The 20,061-nt window shown below is 42.5% G+C and overlaps 1 long non-coding RNA gene across 2 annotated transcripts in view; it reads right to left on the bottom strand.

The window, feature by feature from the left end:
• The window catches only part of LOC135970411 (uncharacterized), a 182,296-nt gene that overhangs the window by 116,159 nt on the left and 46,076 nt on the right, over positions 1 to 20,061 (bottom strand). Inside the window, exon 2 of one of the 2 annotated variants that reach the window (XR_010586086.1) lies at positions 18,021 to 18,126. The exons of the other annotated variant lie outside the window; for it this stretch is intronic. This is a non-coding gene — a long non-coding RNA (uncharacterized lncRNA). The remainder of the gene's footprint in view (positions 1 to 18,020; positions 18,127 to 20,061) is intronic. 2 annotated transcript variants of the gene reach the window in all.

Raw genomic sequence — 20,061 nt, 5'->3', positions numbered from 1 at the left:
GTGTGAGCCACTGTGCCTGGCCGAAAACTGTTTTTAATACTACAATTAAATATGTATTCTAGTAAGATTTTTAAAATCCTGATTTACAAACCTACATAATAGGAGGTAAATACAAATGTTATATGTCAATTTATATAGGAAGAATCCTTTTCATAGCCAGTTGATGCAGGAATCTCTCAAAATGTGATCCAATTCACAAAATTGATCCAATTCACCAAAACTTACGAATGTAACCACTCTGGATCCCTCAAAGTGCTTGAATATGATGCCTTCGATGTATACATTGATCAATACATTACAATCTATCAGATATATTGATGTCCTGAACATTTTCTAGACATCTGATTTAATCATCAGTAACCTATAATTTACAGATAAACTGGGGGTCGACTGGATGACTGCTGTTTAAGGTCACACAGGGAGTGAGCTGGTGCCAAGGTTTGAATCCCACCTGAGGCTGACATAACCATTCACTACTAACTCTTCGTGCTTTATACAGTTTGGTTCCTGTGATTCCTTATTTTGTCACAAAAGGAGATCTGGTCAAGTATATTCATTCTTTTAAAATGGATTTTTGGTTTAAGTTCCTTCTTCCTCCATTCCCTCTCCCAACTCCTTTCAATTTTAATGTTCTTTTCCCTTTTGTGGCTGGGTTTGATTCTACACAGACTTCTTAGGAAAACTGTGTTCGTGTAAAACTGAAGAGTCCAAGAGCTTCCTCACTGGAATAAGCAGGTCTCATGTGAGGGTGGGGAGCTCTTGAGGAGGGGAAGTGACTCACTTCAGGAAGTCCTGAGAAGGGATTTTCTTACATACATGTGCAAGTTTTTATGTATCTGCATACTTCACTCTCTTTAGTTAATGTAAAATGTTACAACTGCTGTTTTCTTTTCTAAAGGAAGAGTTTCACCTGCATTCTATCTCGCTAACTAAACACATGCAATCACCAGATCTCTTGTCGTTCTACAGAAGCAACTAATCAAAATGGTGCCTTCCAAATTGTTGTCTTCCCAGTTACGTCTATAAGCAAATTGAGACCTGCCAAATATCAGTCTCAAAAATCCATATTTTTCCTGCATGCGTAACTGCTGCACTGATACTGTGTCTTGAGAGCAAATGGTATTCAGTGCCAAAGCCTTAGGAAGGTCATTTTTTTTTCTCATTCTCATGTTTTCTTTCTAACCTACTACTCACAGAGTCACAGGAACTTCTGAGAGCCTTCTATTTTGGACCTATATTTCAGGGGAAAAAATTGGCAGACTGTCACCTATTTAAATGGCTACTAATTCCTTTAAATTGATTGTTTTTTCCCATTCATTCCTGATTTCTGATTGAGCAATATCTTGAAATTTCAAAAGTTGGCATGCTGGTAGTTTCCTTATGTTCCACACATTTTCGAGCACATTGAAAGTGACTGTTCCCTGTTTCCAGAGGATGAGGACAGTGGTACTATGTTCCTTCATCAGCTTGCACAGTCAGCCCGATCGTCCTCAGACGGGTTGTTCACACTGTGGCAGACTGTCTTGACTGCACATTCTTCTCTTGGCTCTGAAGTCTTCCGCTTAAACAAGTTATTTCGTTGACATAAACAGGATCTTCTTACCTTGGCCCAACACTATCTGGAAGAAAAACCTTTTTAGGATTTGTCTTTCTCTGCCACAGACAAAGTGTGACCCCAGAAGCTTGAAATGGGCACCATTTTGTAAAGCCAGGCCTCCGCATTACTCCGAAATTCATGATACCTTGGGAACCAGGTGTGCAGTCAAAAATAACAGCTTTTATTTCTGTAACTTTTATTTCTGTAGCTCTTATTTCTGTTCACTTAGAGTGAACAAAACTCATTTACATACATTATTTCATTGATTCTAACAATAATCCTGTGAGGTAAGCAGGACAGAAACTTATTGCTATTTTTCAAATAAGGAAACCAAATTCAAATAAATTGTTATTATTCATAAAATGATAGTAACCAACACCATATAGGGTGTTTGGTGCACAAAGCGCTTTCCTGGGCACGAACTCAATTGTACTGACAGCAACACCGCAAGGAAGTCAGACAAATTATCCTCCTGTTTCAGCTGAAGAAGCAGATGAATAAAGGGATTCCTTATTAGGATTTCTGCTCACAAATGTTTCTACCAAGCTCTTTGCAGAACACACCCTCTCAGGAGCTGCCCCTCCTGGTGGGCAGCTTCAGGGAGTGCTTGCTGCAACCCGTTCTGCTTGCTAGCTCTGACCCCACCCTTCCTCCCACTCACTCCCAAACCCACCGTGAGCCTCAACGCAGCTGTGGAGAACAACTCAATTCGATATATTTTTATTGATAATTTGAATAAAGGTAACATAAATAACATGACTTAAATTTTGGAAAATAGACAAAGAATAAAAAAACCAACAAGTCCCATGACCTCAATCTCTGTATTAGGCCAAGTTTCCTCTAGCTTTCTTTCCCCCATGCATCTGCTTTTCTTCTATTTGTAATCATAAAATCAATTTGTGTACATTTTAAATCTGCATTTCCACTTGACAGAGTATTCTTTTTTTTTTTTTTTTTTTTTTTTTGGAGACAGGGTCTATCTCTGTCTACCAGGCTGGAGTGCAGTGGCGCAATCTTGGCTCACTGCAACCTCCACCTCCTGGGTTCAAGTGGTTTTCCTGCCTCAGCCTCCCAGAGATCACACGCATGCACCCACCACACCCGGCTAATTTTTGTATTTTTAGTAGAGACAGAATTTCACCATGTTGGCCAGGCTGATCTTGAACTCCTGACCTCAAGTGATCTGCCCGCGTTGGCCTCCCAAAGTGCTGGGATGACAGGCAATCTTCTCATTTTCTTTTTTTTTTTTTTTTTTTTGAGACGGAGTCTTGCTCTGTCACCCAGGCTGGAGTGCAGTGGCCGGATCTCAGCTCACTGCAAGCTCCTCCTCTCGGGTTCACGCCATTCTCCTGCCTCAGCCTCCCGAGTAGCTGGGACTACAGGCACCCGCCACTTCGCCCGGCTAGTTTTTTGTATTTTTTAGTAGAGACGGGTTTCACCGTATTAGCCAGGATGGTCTCGATCTCCTGACCTCGTGATCCGCCCGTCTCGGCCTCCCAAAGTGCTGGGATTACAGGCTTGAGCCACCGCGCCCGGCCAATCTTCTCATTTTCTAATCGCTGAGGACACATAGCTCAGACATGTGAGTATAGATAATTTTTCTTCTATGTTTCAAGTTCAATGTTATTTAAAGACTTTATAAAATCTATAGTCCTTATTGTAACAACACAAGAGAAGCTACAGAAACTGGATGACTGTGGTTTCAAATCATAAATGTTTCCTCTTGATTCTAGACTCCTATGGAAGTCTAGATTCAAGTAACTGTCGCACTCACTGTTGAATCTCTAATGCCTATTGCAATATGTGGCACAGTAAACATGCAATAAACACATATTGGCTGAGTAAAGAAACTAATGATATCAGAGTAACTAGAAGTTATTGACTCCTGCCTCAAGTAAGCAGGCTGACTGGAGGAACTTAGTTTGCTGAAGACACCTGTTTGAGAGGAAGTGGGAGTTAAATGACCTAACTTACTAGTGTAAAAAACAAAAAACAAAAAAAACAAATATATGTAGTCTGATTAATGATAGCAGTAAAGGGCCTCACTGTAGTGCCCCGGTTCCTCCGAAACATAAATGCAAAGGACAAGAGGATCTAGCATGTGTCTGAAACGCCATCACTGAATCCTCCTGATATTCTTTAAGACGCAAATCCACAGGGCTTCACTAGAACAGCCAAAGATGATCATTTCAAAGAAAGGGGACGTAGTGAAACAAACATGTATGTACCAAAGACAGCGAAAGGGCCTACGTCCACTGACATGTTCGAACGTTTTAAAGAAAGCTATTATTTCAAGCACATGTCAAAAGGATAGAGAAGGGAGTATAATGAATTACAGAATAACTAGTGTTTATGCCTGAGAGATCCCTGGGCTGTTCTGTACCTCCTGGAAATTGTTTATGTGCACAAGTCCTGTGATCATGGGGCTATGATTAGTGGATGCTGACAGTGTGACAGCAGAGGAAGGCATGAATCACTCCTGTTCCATATAGGAGAAAGGTGAACAAGACTGACTCTGCCCCAAACACAGTCTTCTTTTTCCACATTCTAAGTTCTGGTGACTTGGTGCTATAGGACAGGGTAGGGAAAAAGAGAGAGGGCTGATAAGGAATAAATTTCACCATTTTGGGAAATTCCACTTCTGAAAACTCTCATCCTTTGTGACATTATAATTTCTTAGTTTATACCTAACAGCTAACAATTTTCCATTTTCCACAGATTCATTATCTTTTAAAATTATTGAAATCCTAAAATGCCTGGCACTGCATTTCTGAAATGGTCCTATCTGTAGGAAGAGGTTTATTTCACTTTGATCCAAGTTTTCTCTGCATCAAGAACCCGAGACAGGAATGTTACCAGTCAAGGGAAGGTAAATACAAACTGATGACTTTCTCAGTTTTCTAGGAATTATCCCCCAATGAATTTGACTGGATGGTTGAGTTGCAGTAAATATGTCACAGCATTAAGGATATTTTGTTGTCATCTGGAAATGGTAGAAAAAGTAGCCAGAAAAAGCTCTTTCCTGAAGGTGGGTGGAGGTGTCCATTCTTGGCAAGGTCTATACAATAATGCTTGATTGAGATGCTTGACCTGTCTTTAGTTACAAAAGCAGAATATGAATCTCATTTGAAGCACTGAACTAGAGTAAAATGTGACAATGTTCAAAACTGCCTGAATCAGTCATAAGACACTAGTCGACTTCAAGTATTGGCATTCCTTAAGAATGACATTGAGGTTCTGAGTATTTTGAATTTGTTGTGTCTGTCCCTTTGAGTGGAGTACAGCCAGTCCATATCTTATTGTCCTTTCAAGAAAAGTTCTTGGGCCGGGCGCGGTGGCTCAAGCCTGTAATCCCAGCACTTTGGGAGGCCGAGGCGGGCGGATCACGAGGTCAGGAGATCGAGACCATCCTGGCGAACACGGTGAAACCCCGTCTCTACTAAAAAATACAAAAAAAAAAAAAACTAGCCGGGCGAGGTAGGGGGCGCCTGTAGTCCCAGCTACTCGGGAGGCTGAGGCAGGAGAATGGCGTGAACCCGGGAGGCGGAGCTTGCAGTGAGCTGAGATCCGGCCACTGCACTCCAGCCTGGGCGACAGAGCAAGACTCCGTCTCAAAAAAAAAAAAAAAAAAAAAAGAAAAGTTCTTGAACAAAGCAGATGCACTTTCTTTCATGGAAGTCAGTGGTGGATTTGGAAACGTAGCCTTCTTTTATCTTCCCGTGGGTCCTTTCTCCAATCTGAAAAGCTGACCCTTATTGGATCATAGGGTGGGGAAAACCCATCCTATGGATGATGGGCTGGGGAAAACCAGTTCACTACAGGTAATCAAAAAGAAAATGCCCTCTGAATGACAAGAGGTGGGACATTTGAAGAGAGCTGATGTCATCTTCTGATGCCTTTCCAGTGATTTCCTTAGAAGAAATCTGTCCATGATCACTTACATAGAGGCAAAAAAAACCCCTGGGGTTAGACGAGGCCTTTATCCACAGCTGAAACTGATGAGGCCTCCTGGCAAGACCCCAAAGCCAAAGACTTTGTTTCCTGTCTTCTCAAAGTCCTGACCTCCAGTATTTAGGGAACCAATAACATTTTTTCATTTCTGGAGTTATTTTTCTCATGCAACTCATGGCAGCTGCTTGCCAGCTCAGCATTTAGACTAATTTGTTACAGAAAATGGGGTAAATGTGTGTTCACCAAGATCCAAAAATTAGTATGAGGTCTAAACACATTTATATGCAACCTAACAAGGTGTATGATACTTTTATCAGCCATGTGTATTGTAAAATTACAACTTTGGAACTCAGAACATTTCATTTCTGGATATGTCTCAGTTTCTCACATTAGTTGTTTTGGTTTATTTTGTTTGGGTTTTAGAAAATAGGATGACAAAATATTCTGATAGTGATTATCTTTTTTAAAAAGATAAATTGTTTTTAAAGATAATTTTTAAAAAACTCTCTGAGAAGAAATATAATTTGTGTATTAACTGCATGTAAGTATTATTTTAAAATATTTTCTTCTATATTTATAGTAGCCATGGGATTTATATATAGCCTTAGCAATCTTGCATACTTATTTTGAGGTCTGAAAACTTCTGCCCAAATAATGGAGAAAAAAAAACAGAAGAACATATATATTGTGTTCATTTCCTCAGATACCAAAACTTTGCAAGCAATCAGCACATATATGTCATAATTCTATCCACCCCTACTTGAAAAAAATTGTAATATTCAAGTACAAAGAGGAAAAACTAATATTTGATTATCCTATCTATAACCAAAAACCATCCATTGGAAGCCACATATATTCGCTTCCTTTAAAAAGATTTTCCAAGAACTCTCTCAAAAGAACCAGAAAGCTTCCCAAGCCACAGCCAGCGCATTGTTCCCTTGTCCTCTTTGGGCTTTCATAACAACAGTTGATGAGAGAAAATGTAATGAGCTGTGGCAACATTTTCTCAAGTTTAAAGCCTCCTCAACTATTGGAGTTTGGATCCAGGTTAAGTATTTTGCTGCATAATTATTTATGTACCTATTTTTGGCCAAATATAACTCCCTGTTTCTAGGAAGGGAAAAGGTTGGAACAGTGTAGTAAAAAGGATCATAAGGCTTCCCGCATACCAAAGAGTGCTCACAAAACCACATTTTGATGAGTTATGTGTAAATGAATCAGAAACTTATGGTTTGCATTTCCCTAAAAAACACATAGAGATTTTTTAAATAAATGAATAAAAAAGATGTCCCCCATACAATACATTTGGCATATTGCCCATTAACACTTCAAAGAAGATAATTCAACACTTGCAGTAGACAAAAAAAGAGATTTGCCCAAGTCTGGTCTGAGAGTGTGGGCATGCATCTCAGCTGTGGCCAGCGCTGTAGATCTACCTTCAAGGACTCATCTTCTGTGACCAAAACCAAGTTAAGCACAAAATCACACACACACAATTTTTTCAACTTAAAATGGTGAAACAGTTCCTTAACTGCTTAACATTTTCTTTAAAGAAAAAAAAAAACTGATGGACACCAACCGCATTGGACAAAATAAAAGATAACTCATTATTCTCTATCTTTAAAAACTCATTTATTAATTCTTTCAACAAAATATTTATTGAACACCTGCTATGTACCGGGCACTATTCTGGGCTCAAGGGGTTCAATGGTAAATGTGACCGATGAGGCTCTGTATTTGTGGAGTTTGTCATGACAGAAACCCTTCTCTGCCATGTTCATGTTATAAAGCAATTCTTGTAGACAATTCCAAGTTATTGTCAAAAACTTGGATTTAGACATCCGGATGACTAACTTTGTGAACCTCCTGAACATCTGAGGAAGAGAGAAGAATAAAAGGTCCCAGAGAGCCTCCAAGCAGATGTTATGATAGGCAGGCCTCAAACTAACTTGGGTTAGCTTTCTAGCAAAGATACTGTGTAAACTGATCTGCTTTTCAGAAAGTAGCCGGTATCATAAAATAAAGTGATGGTTATTTTCAAGGGTCTCATCTTAATCAGCTATAAATGATACAACTGTACCTTACAAGGCAAAGACCTTTAGCCAAATATACATCAATTCAACAGGGCAAGCACAAAAGTAGCATTTTTTGTATTTCCAGCTCAAGAGAGGTGCTATGAGCAACTGGGGAAAGTCATAGGGCCCAAAGAGCAGCTTCAGATGTTGCCCAGAACTTAGACGCCCTGGCCTACACATGTATCATGGAACCAGCAGGACATTCAGGTGGATCTCCAACTTCCAAAAATTGCCCACAGCTTTCATCTTAAATTACGCACCACAACCCAACAACCTGCTGTTCTAAGCTCTGATTCCTGACCCTCATCTCCCTCCTTCTACAGCTCTTCCTGTGGCTTCAAAACCCCCTACCCAGACAGTTAACCCCACTCTCTCACCCCAACATTCTTCATCTTAACTTCCTAGGTGTTTCCCTGAAGGTCACATCCCCAGTGCCTACCCCCATTCCTGGGTCATGGTAAGTAAAACATTTTTGTTGGATGGATGGATGGATGGATGGAGGGATGGATGGATGGATGGATGGATGGATGGATGGATGGATTGATAGATAAGCTTCCCTGGAAAAAAAATCTTGACCTGAGGTTTGTCAGAAACTAATGCTTCCATGTCAGCCCCTGGTGAGATGCCCCAGCCAGATTCTCCCCATCACTAAATCCCTGATAGAAGTCAACATGAGTAGACTTTGCTGTCAAAGAGACCAAGACCTTGGCCAATTACTGAACATCTCTGAGCCTCAGGGCCTCATGTGACATCTGCCTCATCCAGGCTGTTGATGATGGCATGAGATGGGCTCCATAAGGCACCAGGCACGTGCTAAACACTCCCTCTCCACCCATCAATCTTCTAAAGTAAATTCAAGTCAGTTAAGCTGAGAAAAAAATATTTAACCATATACGATTACATTTGATTTGAGAGCTCCTGAGGAGAGGGTTGGGAAGGGCTGAAGAGTTTGGGAAGTCTTGAGAAAACTGTTGTCGATATTTTCTTGAGAACAGTTATGCCTAAGAACTAGAACCAGGGACACCACGGGAAGGGTCGTGAAAAAGGAGAAAGTTTTCCTAGAATGTGTTAGATTCAGAATTTGTCAGGAAGCAGTGACAAGATCAGTGGTCTCCAAAGTACACGACATAACCCACGGAGGTGTGGAAAGAAAGCATTAAAACCTCTATCTATAGTTTTTTGATCTAAAAAAATACTTTTCTAAGTTAAGCTTTCCCAGTATTTACTATATAATCAACACTGGCCTCCTCAGAGACACTGGTTTCCTCATCTTATCCATATGTTAGGAGAGTACTGCCCTCAATGATGGCTCAAGAAGGGTTCCCAGTGGTAGGGTTCCCTTGGTAGACAGTGGGCCTAGGGGCTTGCAATGCATTGCAGCTCACATGTGCCTGGTTAAGTAGGCTTACAGCTCATACAATCTAGTTTAAACTAAACTAGTCTTCTCAAAACAATCAGATGGCCCAAAAATTTCCTTTGAAGAAATTTTTGGATTGGAAAGAAGACTAATACTATGAGGATCAACAAACAACAAGAAACTGGCAAAGTCAACACTTCTACTCTCTTTCATCATCCACATTATGAGATAAAAACCATGGTGACCTCATCAGAACTGACATATTAAACCACACTGCTCTCATTAAAAATATTATTCACAGTATTTATCTCAGCAAGAGCAAAAAGGTCTTTTGTACTATTGAACTACATAAAATAAAAATTATGCTTAAAACATTTTTATGGCAGCCTTAGCTCATGCCACCACTAAAAGTTATATGTTATGTATGTTTTATAAAATGTATCATATTTCCATGCAGTAGAACATGCATCTATTTCATCCATAAATAAAAAGAGATACACTGGAGGCACATGTTTTTAAGTTTTTACTGACAAGGGTTTCCCCTGATGAGTTGGGAGACCCTGCTCTATAAAGCAGTTTGTATACGCACATTCTGCAAGAGATCACCTGGTTGCAATGAGTAGAGCACTGCGACTAAGAATGGGTGTGAGCCAAGTCCTGTCTGGGTTCCTGGAGACCACCAACAGTCAGCCCATGGAACAGAATCCATGCTGGCAGGCGCCCCAGAGCTGTTAGGTTTACATCCCAGAGAAACAACTGCACGGTCAGCGGCCAGGAGCTGGGCCCAGGCAGGAAGATTAGCCCACCCGAAGACCCAATAACACTGGCGTACACTTATGGTCCTGTTTACAACCCTTACTCACTGAGAAGGTCAGTTCAAGACTACAGATGATTTTAAGGAGGAAGTAGAAAGAAAAATGGAATATGGGTTTTTGGACAGGAAGGGGGAAACTTTCCATTGTAGCAATCGGTCTGGAGGAATGTAGTGAGATAGAATTTGAAGAGAAGAATACAAGGGGCAGTGTAAAGAATGACTCGGTCAGGGGCAGAGATGAAAGATGAACCGAGCTACCATTCAAGCAAGCAGAAGTAAGGAAGGAAGTGCTCTGGATGCCAGGATTCTCTGCTTGAGACAGAATAATTAATAGTGACATGCTTCCCAGTAGCAGAAAGAGTGCAGGAAAGAGGAGGGGGAGTGCTCATGATTTGACTGGACCTAGGGAATTCAAAACAGGCATGCACGTGGACGTGGGAGAGCCCACTGAAGAGGGTGCTACCTCTGTAGCGAGTGCTGTCAGGGAACCCAGTATGCAGGCAAGCAAAGTGCAGGGTGGTTGATGTTTTAGCTTCCTCAACCTCCCCATCCTTCCCCACTCCTCAATGTACCAGGGCATTTTTTTTTTCTTTTCAAGATGGAGTCTTGCTCGGTCACCCAGGCTGGAGTGCAGTGCCGTGATCTCAGCTCACTGCAACCTCCGCCTCCCAGGTTCAAGCGATTCTCCTGCTTCAGCCTCCCAAGCAGTTGGGATTACAGGCACATGCCGCCACACCCAGCTAATTTTTGTATTTTTAGAAGAGATGGGGTTTCACCATGTTGCCCAAGCTGGTCTCGAACTCTTGACTTCAGGTGATCCATCTGCCTTGGCCTCCCAAAGCACTGGGATTACAGGTGTGAACCACCATGCCCAGCTGTACCAGGGCATTCTTAATAGTAGTCCGGTGGTGGGAGGAGTGTAGGAGAGGAGGAGAAGGGAGGTGAACATTTCTACTGAGGAGATAAAAAACGAAATGACACTAAGAGGACAAGAAAAGAGAGCAGGAAAAATGAAGAGGTGGAAGGGGAGTCATCGACCAGAAAAAAAAAGCTACAAAAGCACAACAAAAATAACAATAAAATTTAAAAATTAGTGAAGGATGATAAAAACGCTGGGGCTGAGGAGTAGAGTTCCGTGACAAAAGATAGGAACAAACCAGCCAGAATTTTACTGTGTGGTAAAGTACATTTTACTCATATGACTCTACAGGAGAAGAAAATCTACATCGGGCCCAAACCCTCATTTTAGGGATGATAAAACTGAGCCCCTGCTCACCCCCCAGAAGGTAATCAGTTTTCCTAGGAGCAAGGAGGAGCAGCCAAACCCCTGGCATCTAGGCCAAGGCCCTCTCCTTCCTCCATTGTTATCCAGTCAGCCATGTTTCCCAGGACGCAGGCCTTCAACTCACCACGGGGTCCCTGAGGTTGCTAGATTGTTGATTTCACAATCTATGGGACCGTCAGCATGAAAATGAAGAAAAAAGAATCGATAAAATAAACGAAATGATTGGGAACATTCAAAGCCAACAGCAGGAGAAACTCAACATGAGCAATCATCCTTCAAATAACACTTCCTCACAGACTAAAAGTGGCAGCAAGTGAAGTTGGATTCAGGCCCAGCTGCGTCCTCCTGCATCTTGTTGGGAGCAGACGCACTGGTTAATTCTCCTACTCTGGAGAAGAGAAGCTGTTCTTTTGCCGTGAACTGCAATTCTTGGAACAAACACAGCATCCTACTTTAAATCTGGAGAAAATGGGCAAGTTCGGTTTGGAACGAAGCTCATATATACTTGTGTAAGTCTTTACTTAGGGAGTGATGATAGCCTTATCATCACTATGGCTGAAAACTAAACTTGATTTTTAAATTCCTAAAGGAATTGAAGACAGGTAGGCAAGAACTTAGAACTACTGTCTCTTAAAATAATAGACCACAGAGCTTCGTTTTCTAATTAGTGTATGTTAAACTTGTATTGAGAACTCAGTTAAATATATTGACTTAAAGACTGTTTTTTGTAAGCTGTTCTTCAGTGACTAAAGCTGTTCATGGTTCTTTTTACTAGCATCAGTGAAACAAAATGTGCCTGACGTGGAAAAACTGTTTCGATCTTATGTGAAATATAGTTTGATGTTTTTCCTAAGTTTTATATCAGAATATTCCACAAAGGCTAATTTGGACTAACGTGAAAGAAAAAACTGTGAGGAGGCCAGGTGCGGTGGCGCACACCTGTAATCCCAGCACTTTGGGAGGCCGAGGCGGGTAGATCACTTGAAGTCAGGAGATCAAGACCAGCCTGGCCAACATGATGAAACCCCATCTCTACTAAAAATACAAAAATTAGCCAGGTGTGGTGGTGCACACCTGTAATCCCAGTTACTGGGGAGGCTGACGCAGGAGAATCACTTGAACCTGGGAGGTGGAGGTTGCAGTGAGCTGAGATCGTGCCATTGCACTCCAGCCTGGGTGAGACAGTGAGAGTCTGTCTCAAAAAAAAAAAAAAACTGTGAGAAACACACAGTGCACCGGAAGAAGGTTCCGCTTGCTCATGCAACAGCTGAGGCTCTGGGATACACAGCCCTGACCCTCTCCTTTGCTCAGTCATACACACCCCAGTGTGAGACAGCTACCGCTGGGGCTGGTGTCTGACTTTAGTCCATTCGATTGTCTCCCCATACTTCCAATTATACCAACTAGAAAGTCACAGCTCGAGCTACTGTGGTCTTAACATCTAACATTTGCTCTCCTCGCCTCTTAGTTTCAAAGAAAAGGTAACTCTCAGGACATTTTACAGGCAACATTTACTAGCTTCAATTTGATAAACGTTCCTTTTTGTTTTTCATCATACAGTTGACCCTTGAACAATGCAGAGGTTACAGATGCAACCCCCCCATCCCACCTGCACAGTCGAAAATTCTTGTATAATTTTTGACCTTCCAAAACTTAACTACTAGTAGCCTACTGCTGACTGGAAGCCTTACAGATAAACAGTCAATTAACACATACTTCATATGTTAAATGTGTTATACACTCTATTCTTACAATAAAGTAAGCTAGAGAAAATAAAATGTTATATAGAAAATCATAAGGAAGAGAAAATATATTTACTATTCATTAAGTGGAAGTAGCTAATCATAAACGTCTTCATCCTCATCATCTTCACTTTGAGGAGGCTGAGGAGGAGGAGGAGGAAGAGAAAGGGTTGGTCTTGCTGTCTCAGGGGTGGCCCACCACAAGAGAACAGGGGCAGTGCTGAAACAGATGGTGATAATAGAGGTTTCCATCTGGATTTTCCCACTGTTTCTTAGGAACACGGAGGAAAGACACACGCCGGAGGGAATTACCCTACTCCAGCAAAACTGCAGCCATTCTTTCTTGTTTATTCCTTGGCTTGGCCTAAGCAATTTTTTTTTTTTTTTTTTTTTTTTTAGATCTGGTCTCACACAGTCGCCCAGACTGGAGTGCAGTGGCACAGTCTTGGCTCACTCCAGCCTCGACCACCTGGGCTCTAGCAATCCTCCTGTCTCAGTCTCCCAAGCAGCTGGGATCATAGGCATCCACCACCACGCCTGGCTAATTTTTTAATTTTTTGTGGAGCTAGAGTTTCTCCATGTTGTTCAGGCTGGTCTCGAACTCCTGGGCTCAAGCAATCCACCTGCCTCTGCCTCCCAAAGTGGTGGATTACAGGTGTCAGCCAGCATGCCTGGCTGGCTTAAGCAATTATGAAGCGAAGATGGTGAAGTGCTTCAGGTCCTAATCTCATCAGGACCGTCTAAACTATTGGAGTCTCCTAGGCCTGGCCACCTTGAGGAGTAGGGCAGGCTCTAACCCCATTTGTAGACAGGGAAATGAGGAGGCAGTTTGGGATTTGCAGTGCTTATGATTAAATGTACAATATGCTGGTCCTCAAATGATTCCTAGAAATGCCTAATTCTTTGTGTATGGTCCATAATTTGATATCCTGGCCTAGGGGGGAAATCAACCTCCATCTTAGCCACTCTGCACTTCTTTGTCCTCATCTATAAATAAGGGATTAAAACAATAAACATAGTTCAAGTGGTGGCTGCAAGGATTCGATGGAGTAAATGCCATAAACCACTAGTACAGGGCTCAGTAAATATCATCTCCTCTTAGTATTAGTTGATATACAGAATATTCCTGAACTGCTGGGTATAGTTTAGGGTTATGCAGTAAACAAGGGTTTTGGCTGGGCACGGTGGCTCACGCCTGTAATCCCAACACTTTGGGAGGCTGAAGTGGGCAGATCACTTGAGGCCAGGAGTTCAAGAACAGCCTGGCCACCATGGTGAAACCCCATCTCTACTAAAAATACAAAAATTAGCTGGGCATGCTGGCATGCGCTAGTAGTCCCAGCTACTCAGGAGGCTGAGGCACGAGAATCACTTGGACCTGGGAGGTGGAGGCTGCAGTAACCTAAGATTGTGCCACTGCATTCCAGCCTGGGTGACAGAGGAAGGAAAAGAAAAAAATGAGGAAGAAAAAGAAAGAAAAAGGAAGGAAGGGAGGGAGGGAGGGAGGGAGGGAGGGAGGGAGGGAGGGAGGGAGGGAAGGAAGGGAGAGACAAGGGGTTTTTTTTCCTTCCTTTATTCCCTCTGTTCCTATCTCTATTTCTTAACTCAGCCTTCTCATCCCACACTCACTGCTCTTAAAATGTGGTCTTTCCATTGAGATTAGTGAGAGAACTGTACCACTTCAGAATTCAGAGAAGGAAATTTTAAAAGGAATGAATGTAACTGGATTCAACCTAGACAAGAAGAGTCAGAGATTTCATGATCCAACCCTAATAATGGAGCTCTCTTTTTTCTTCTATACTGCAATCTTCTGCCCCTTATAAAGAGATGCCTATTGTGGCAGGTCATGGGTAGTTTTGAAATGCCGGTGAAATGGGAAGCAGAGACCAGTCATGTCTATACATGACCTGAAGCCTCCATTTGACCTAGCCTCATCAGAGGAAGAAAGAATATTGCATCAAACTAAATGTGCCTGAACCTAGACCTTTAATTATACAGCTTCACCATCCTCAAGGAGGCCACCACTCATTTAAAATTGTCTGACTATTGCCTACACAAGTAATGTTTGCAAGAGAACAAAGCAATCCCAGATTGGGCCATAATGACCAAAGTCTGCACCACTTAATGCCCCCAAATAGCTAAATCTAGACACAAATCACCTTATTCCCATCCTGCGGGATTGTGATATAAACTACAAAGTAAACTTGCATTGATGAAGACTGCAGGCTGTCTTCAAGACACCCTGTTAACTAGTCATCCACTAGGCTTACGTCCACTCTGATGAAATTTATTGACTATTGATCCCGAGGAAAAGCTTGCTCAGAGAGCACAATTCACTTAGAAATTGCCTGCAAGAATTGTATGATAATACTGCCTTTACTTTGGAAAGCAGATTTTTTATTTTATATGTTTACAAAACCTTCTTTGTAATTTTTGGCAAATAAGGTTTTGGCAGCTTTGAAAAAGAGTCATGATTTGTTCCTCTTAACAAAGAGTAATGAGACGATCTTGTATTTGGCTCGATGGCACAACATCTTTTAGGATGTTTCGTAATCATTTTTTCCTTATGATAAATGTGCTCGCTTTAAGATAATGCTGGTCCATTGCAGAAATTTCAGAGAATGTGACAAGGAGACTACACATCCATAATCCCACCACCCAGACAACCACTGCTAACATTATGGTGTGTTTTCCTTCACTGATGCATGTAACTGGAATAGTTAAAACCTTCTTGTGTACATACATTTGTATACTGCTCTTTACACTTAATTTTCTACTGTCAGCACTAATGATCACTAAAAACATTAAAGATCTTTTTAATAGCTTCATTCCTCTTCAGAAGGTTGTGCTATCATTTACTTATCCATTCTGTATTACTTATCCATACAGGATGTTTAGGCTGTATTCAGGTTTTCTGCTCTTACAAGCAATGTTATATTGGACATCTTTATGCATACATTTCTGTTGGTGTTTTCAACTATTTCCTTAAGCTCAGACCTCTTGATTCCAATTATCGAGCAGAGCATATGAATCTTTCACGAATGTTTGTTTCTAATATGTAGCATACACACAGGCTTATACTTGCGTTATTTTTTAGTTGACAAATTATGGTTGGTTGTTCTTAACTAAAATAAAATCATACATTTGAAATTAAGTTTTAGTCCCATATGAAATGAAATGATCAATGCGTGTTTATTTTAGATATTTCTTCAGTGACTAATGAGACCAATTATATATTTAACTGATTTGGTTTATAACTAGGATCTACCTAATCATAAATCTGGGCATTGAGGTAGGATTAAAGGATCAAGCAGATCAGGTTTAGCAACAGGACCAGGGACCAGTGAAAAAGCAACAGGAGCCCCAAACTCTATATAGCCTTATGAAACATTTTGGCGTCTGTGCCACCTGGTGAAACAGTATGCACTCACCTAAATCCTGATGGATAGGAGGTGTTTACAGGGCAGAAGGGAAAACACAAACTTCTTCTCTACAGATAGAGAGGGTGTGTTAGGCTGGAAAGCACAGCCAGGAATATGTGGGTCTTCCCCCTGTGGGCCTCCATGGCTTCCAGAAACCCCTCCCATTCACAGCCCCTCTTCTGCTAGAGGAGAGAAGGCACTTCTGGTTTACAGTCCCCGCAACACTGGCTGAGGAACACCCAAAGAGCCTCCACCTCTGTCCACAGAGCCCCCACCCTTTTGCATTCAACATGTGAGGAAGCGATCAGGTGGCTATTTTTCAATGTTCGTTCAAGTTCTGTGTAAGGTTAGCAGATACATCAGGCCTGCAGAGAGGCAGTAATCCCCTCCACTGGGATTCCCTGCACTCACCTCTTAGGAATGTGTATGAGTGAAGGAACATTCATTCACTCTTTTTATTCATCCTTTCATTTCTCAGTTTGTCTTTTTATTCAAAAAATAGTCATTGAGTCTTATCTACCACCGTGCAGCAGCTCCTGTGCTAGGCAACAGAGGACTCAACAGGATACATGACAAACTCCCGTGAGACTTGTGGCTAATCAAAGAGGCAAGGAATGAAACAAGCAACGGCAACACAGAGGAAATGCAGGGCTGTGGCAGAGGGATACTAGGCAGAGGCCTGATGGCTGTCCCAGAGCAGAAGTGGCCCAGGCGGAAGGGCAGGGCCGCAGGGGACCAGAGAGGCAGGGAGAAAATGGTCTAGGCGGGGAGGGGGCATGAGCTGGGAGAGTAGCAATAGGCACTGCTTGCAGGACAACTGCCCAAGGGTTAGCATCGGCTCCTACTCACAACTGGAAAACAACAGGGCATTAGAGCAGGAAGCTGCCAACTTGGACATCTGACAAGGACAGAAAGTAGGGCCCATAATGTGAAAGAGCTTGCCCAAGTGCCAAAGGAAGTTGATTTTGTGCAAGACGGATGCACAGGCTTCTGCCACAGGCATGTCAGCCAGATATTGGGGTTTTTCTCAGGTAATTTTCCTATGGGAACTCCATATGGACGTATTCCTATGTATAAATATGTGTGTTCTGGATAATAGTAATGGTAGCTTTTGGGTTCAAAGAGAAAATGCTGGACGTCATAAAATCCCTCTGTGAACTAAGCTGAAGTCTGATATTTGAAGAACTGCATGAAATAGGGCTAGAAGAAGTAGCTGCATTCATAACACTGTCTCACAGCTGAGAGGATGCACTTCCCTACTGAATCACTTTAAGACAGAGTGGCAAATCCCATTATTTGTGAGTGCTGCGTGCATACATATGCCAAGACGAATAGTGAACACAGGAAATTGTGCTGAAAATGAATCCCCCTCTGCAATCAACGGGGATAGGCCCCACACGAGAGAAGGTCCGACTTAAGGATGGAGCGCACTGTGATGAGACCTTTCTTACATGACCTAGGTGCTCCCAAGCCTGCAAACTTCCACTCCTTTGTATCTTTCTTTCCAGCCTGCTAACTGAACCATGCTAATGGATATCAGAACAGTCCTTGTGGTTTTTCCTATCAAATCTGTTAAAAGGGGAAGAAGGTTCCTGTTGTTAATTGCAGGGGATCTCCTATTCTTTGTTTTAAGGAAAGTTTAAACAAAATGCTCACCCACTCTGGGGCTTTAAAGAAAGTTCAAACAGAACAAAGTTCTCTTGCCAAGGTTTAAGGCAAATTTCCTCCGTCCAGATGGCTTCCTCAGGCAGGCCAATGTAAGAACCAAGACACTCACCCCTGCTGCCTCTTAATGCCGCGCCTTGATTGTTGCTAACGATCCCCAGCTGTCCTTCGTTGCTGGCTCCTTAACCTCTCTCTGCCGGCCACATCTGCCTGCAACTCTGAGAGGGGAAGAGGAGATGCTGACAAAACAGGCATCCAAGAGATGCTTTGGAGGCTGCCCCCAGAGCAACACAGGTGGGGTCCCGAGTCGTGGGACTACGCACCACGGACTTGATTAGAAATTAGTTCTCCACAATAAACTTCAGGAAAAAATGTGAAGTCGAATTTTATATCAAGGAAATAAAGCTGATGATGGGAAATGCCACTAACTAAGACAAACCCACTAAGAATCCAGGAGTCTGGCCATGATACTTGGTAGGTCACTTTCCCTATTGACTAGTCTACGTATTTACTGGGCAGCAGCCCGGATTGGGGCGGTGGCCATGAGAAGTCCCACTGTGTTCCAGCAACATGTGTCCACTTTCTCCACGGCCTTTCCCAGCTGCTCCCTTTATTCCAGCCCATCACCCAGCAGACACACTCACTTTTTATCTGTACCAGATACAAGTGGGTCACGTCTGCATCCTGTATTGATTTAATGCTTCCCCTTTGTTTTCTGTGTGTCCTATGAGTGTCTAGCTATGTCAGCCAGTGGTTCTGAATATCCCTGCCTGGCCGGAGGTCCATTCAATTCAAACATTAAAAAGTGCACCTTGATGCTCTCACCCCATAGGGTGCACTACAGTCTAATAGACAAATCCACCTCATCAATAGTAATGTAAGTACTCTGTGCTCTGTACCCCTTCCTCCCCAAATCCTATTTCTTGAGGGAAGCAAACCTATTATCTTTAGTCTAAAATCCAAACATCTGGTTGACTTAGCAAGGTTTTTATTTGCTCCTTTGTTTCTTTTAGCCCACATTAGGATATTATTGAGTCTTCTCGTTTTCATGCAAAATATTGGAAAAGAAGCGCGAGCTCACTAGCTCAGCTGGTATACCCATGGCATGAGGCTGCGGGGGGCACAGAATGGTGTAGGAGCAGGAGGGTGGCAGGCTTTGCATTCAGACCTGGATTGCGAGTCTGTCACTTGGATTCCTTAGCTTGTGACAGTGGCCACATTTTATGACATATCTGAGCCTTTGCCTTATCATTCGTGAAACATGTTCTGGCATTGCAGAGATAATACATGCAAAGTTCCTAGCCCAGCGCCTTGGATGCAGTAGGTACTATGGGAACTATTATTAGATGTCGAAACGTCTTTTTTTTTTTTTCCTTCTGTTTTTGAGTCGGAGTCTCGCTCTGTCGCCAGGTTGGAGTGCAATGGCGCGATCTTGGCTCACTGCAAGCTCCGCCTCCCGGGTTCACGCCATTCTCCTGCCTCAGCCTCCTGCGTATCTGGGACTACAGTCGCTGGCCACCACGCCTGGCTAATTTTTTGTATTTTTAGTAGAGACGGGGTTTCACCGTGTTAACCGGGATGGTCTCCATCTCCTGACCTTGTGATCCACCGGCCTTGGCCTCCCAAAGTGCTGGGATTACAGGCTTGAGCAACCGTGTCTGGCCAATGTCAAAAGGTCTTTTTATTTAGTTGAAATGTGAGCCAGTTCTTCCCAACATGTGGACATTTTGTCTATAAGGAGATGATGTGGAAAAGAATGGATGATTCGGTTAAAAAGCAAACTAGTGGTAGATGCAAAGTGGCTGGTGACCAGGGTCTGCTCACACACAGTGGCCCTGGGGAAGGAAAGCTCCCATAGTCCATCCGACCACCTTCAAGTTTTTTATGCATTAGGACCATCCACCAGACCTCACCTGCAACCTCACCCGCAACTTACGTCTGCTTACCATTTAAACAATCAACCAGGTTGGCAAGACCTTCCAAACTTGACCCCAAATTTGACCTCGTCCTCATACACTCTGTGTCTAGAGCATACCTGACTACAGGTGCAGCATACAAATATCATCTCACCCAGGAAAAGAAATCCTAAAATGAGGCTTCCCAATAGAGAGCTCAATTTTTGTATTGACTCTTGCTCTTTGCTCCTAACAGAA

Source organism: Macaca fascicularis, chromosome 4 (assembly GCF_037993035.2).
Source record: "Macaca fascicularis isolate 582-1 chromosome 4, T2T-MFA8v1.1".
NCBI classification, from domain to species: Eukaryota; Metazoa; Chordata; class Mammalia; order Primates; family Cercopithecidae; genus Macaca; species Macaca fascicularis.
The sequence above is the reverse complement of the archived record's forward strand: the minus strand, read 5'-3'. Positions and strand labels throughout refer to the sequence as shown.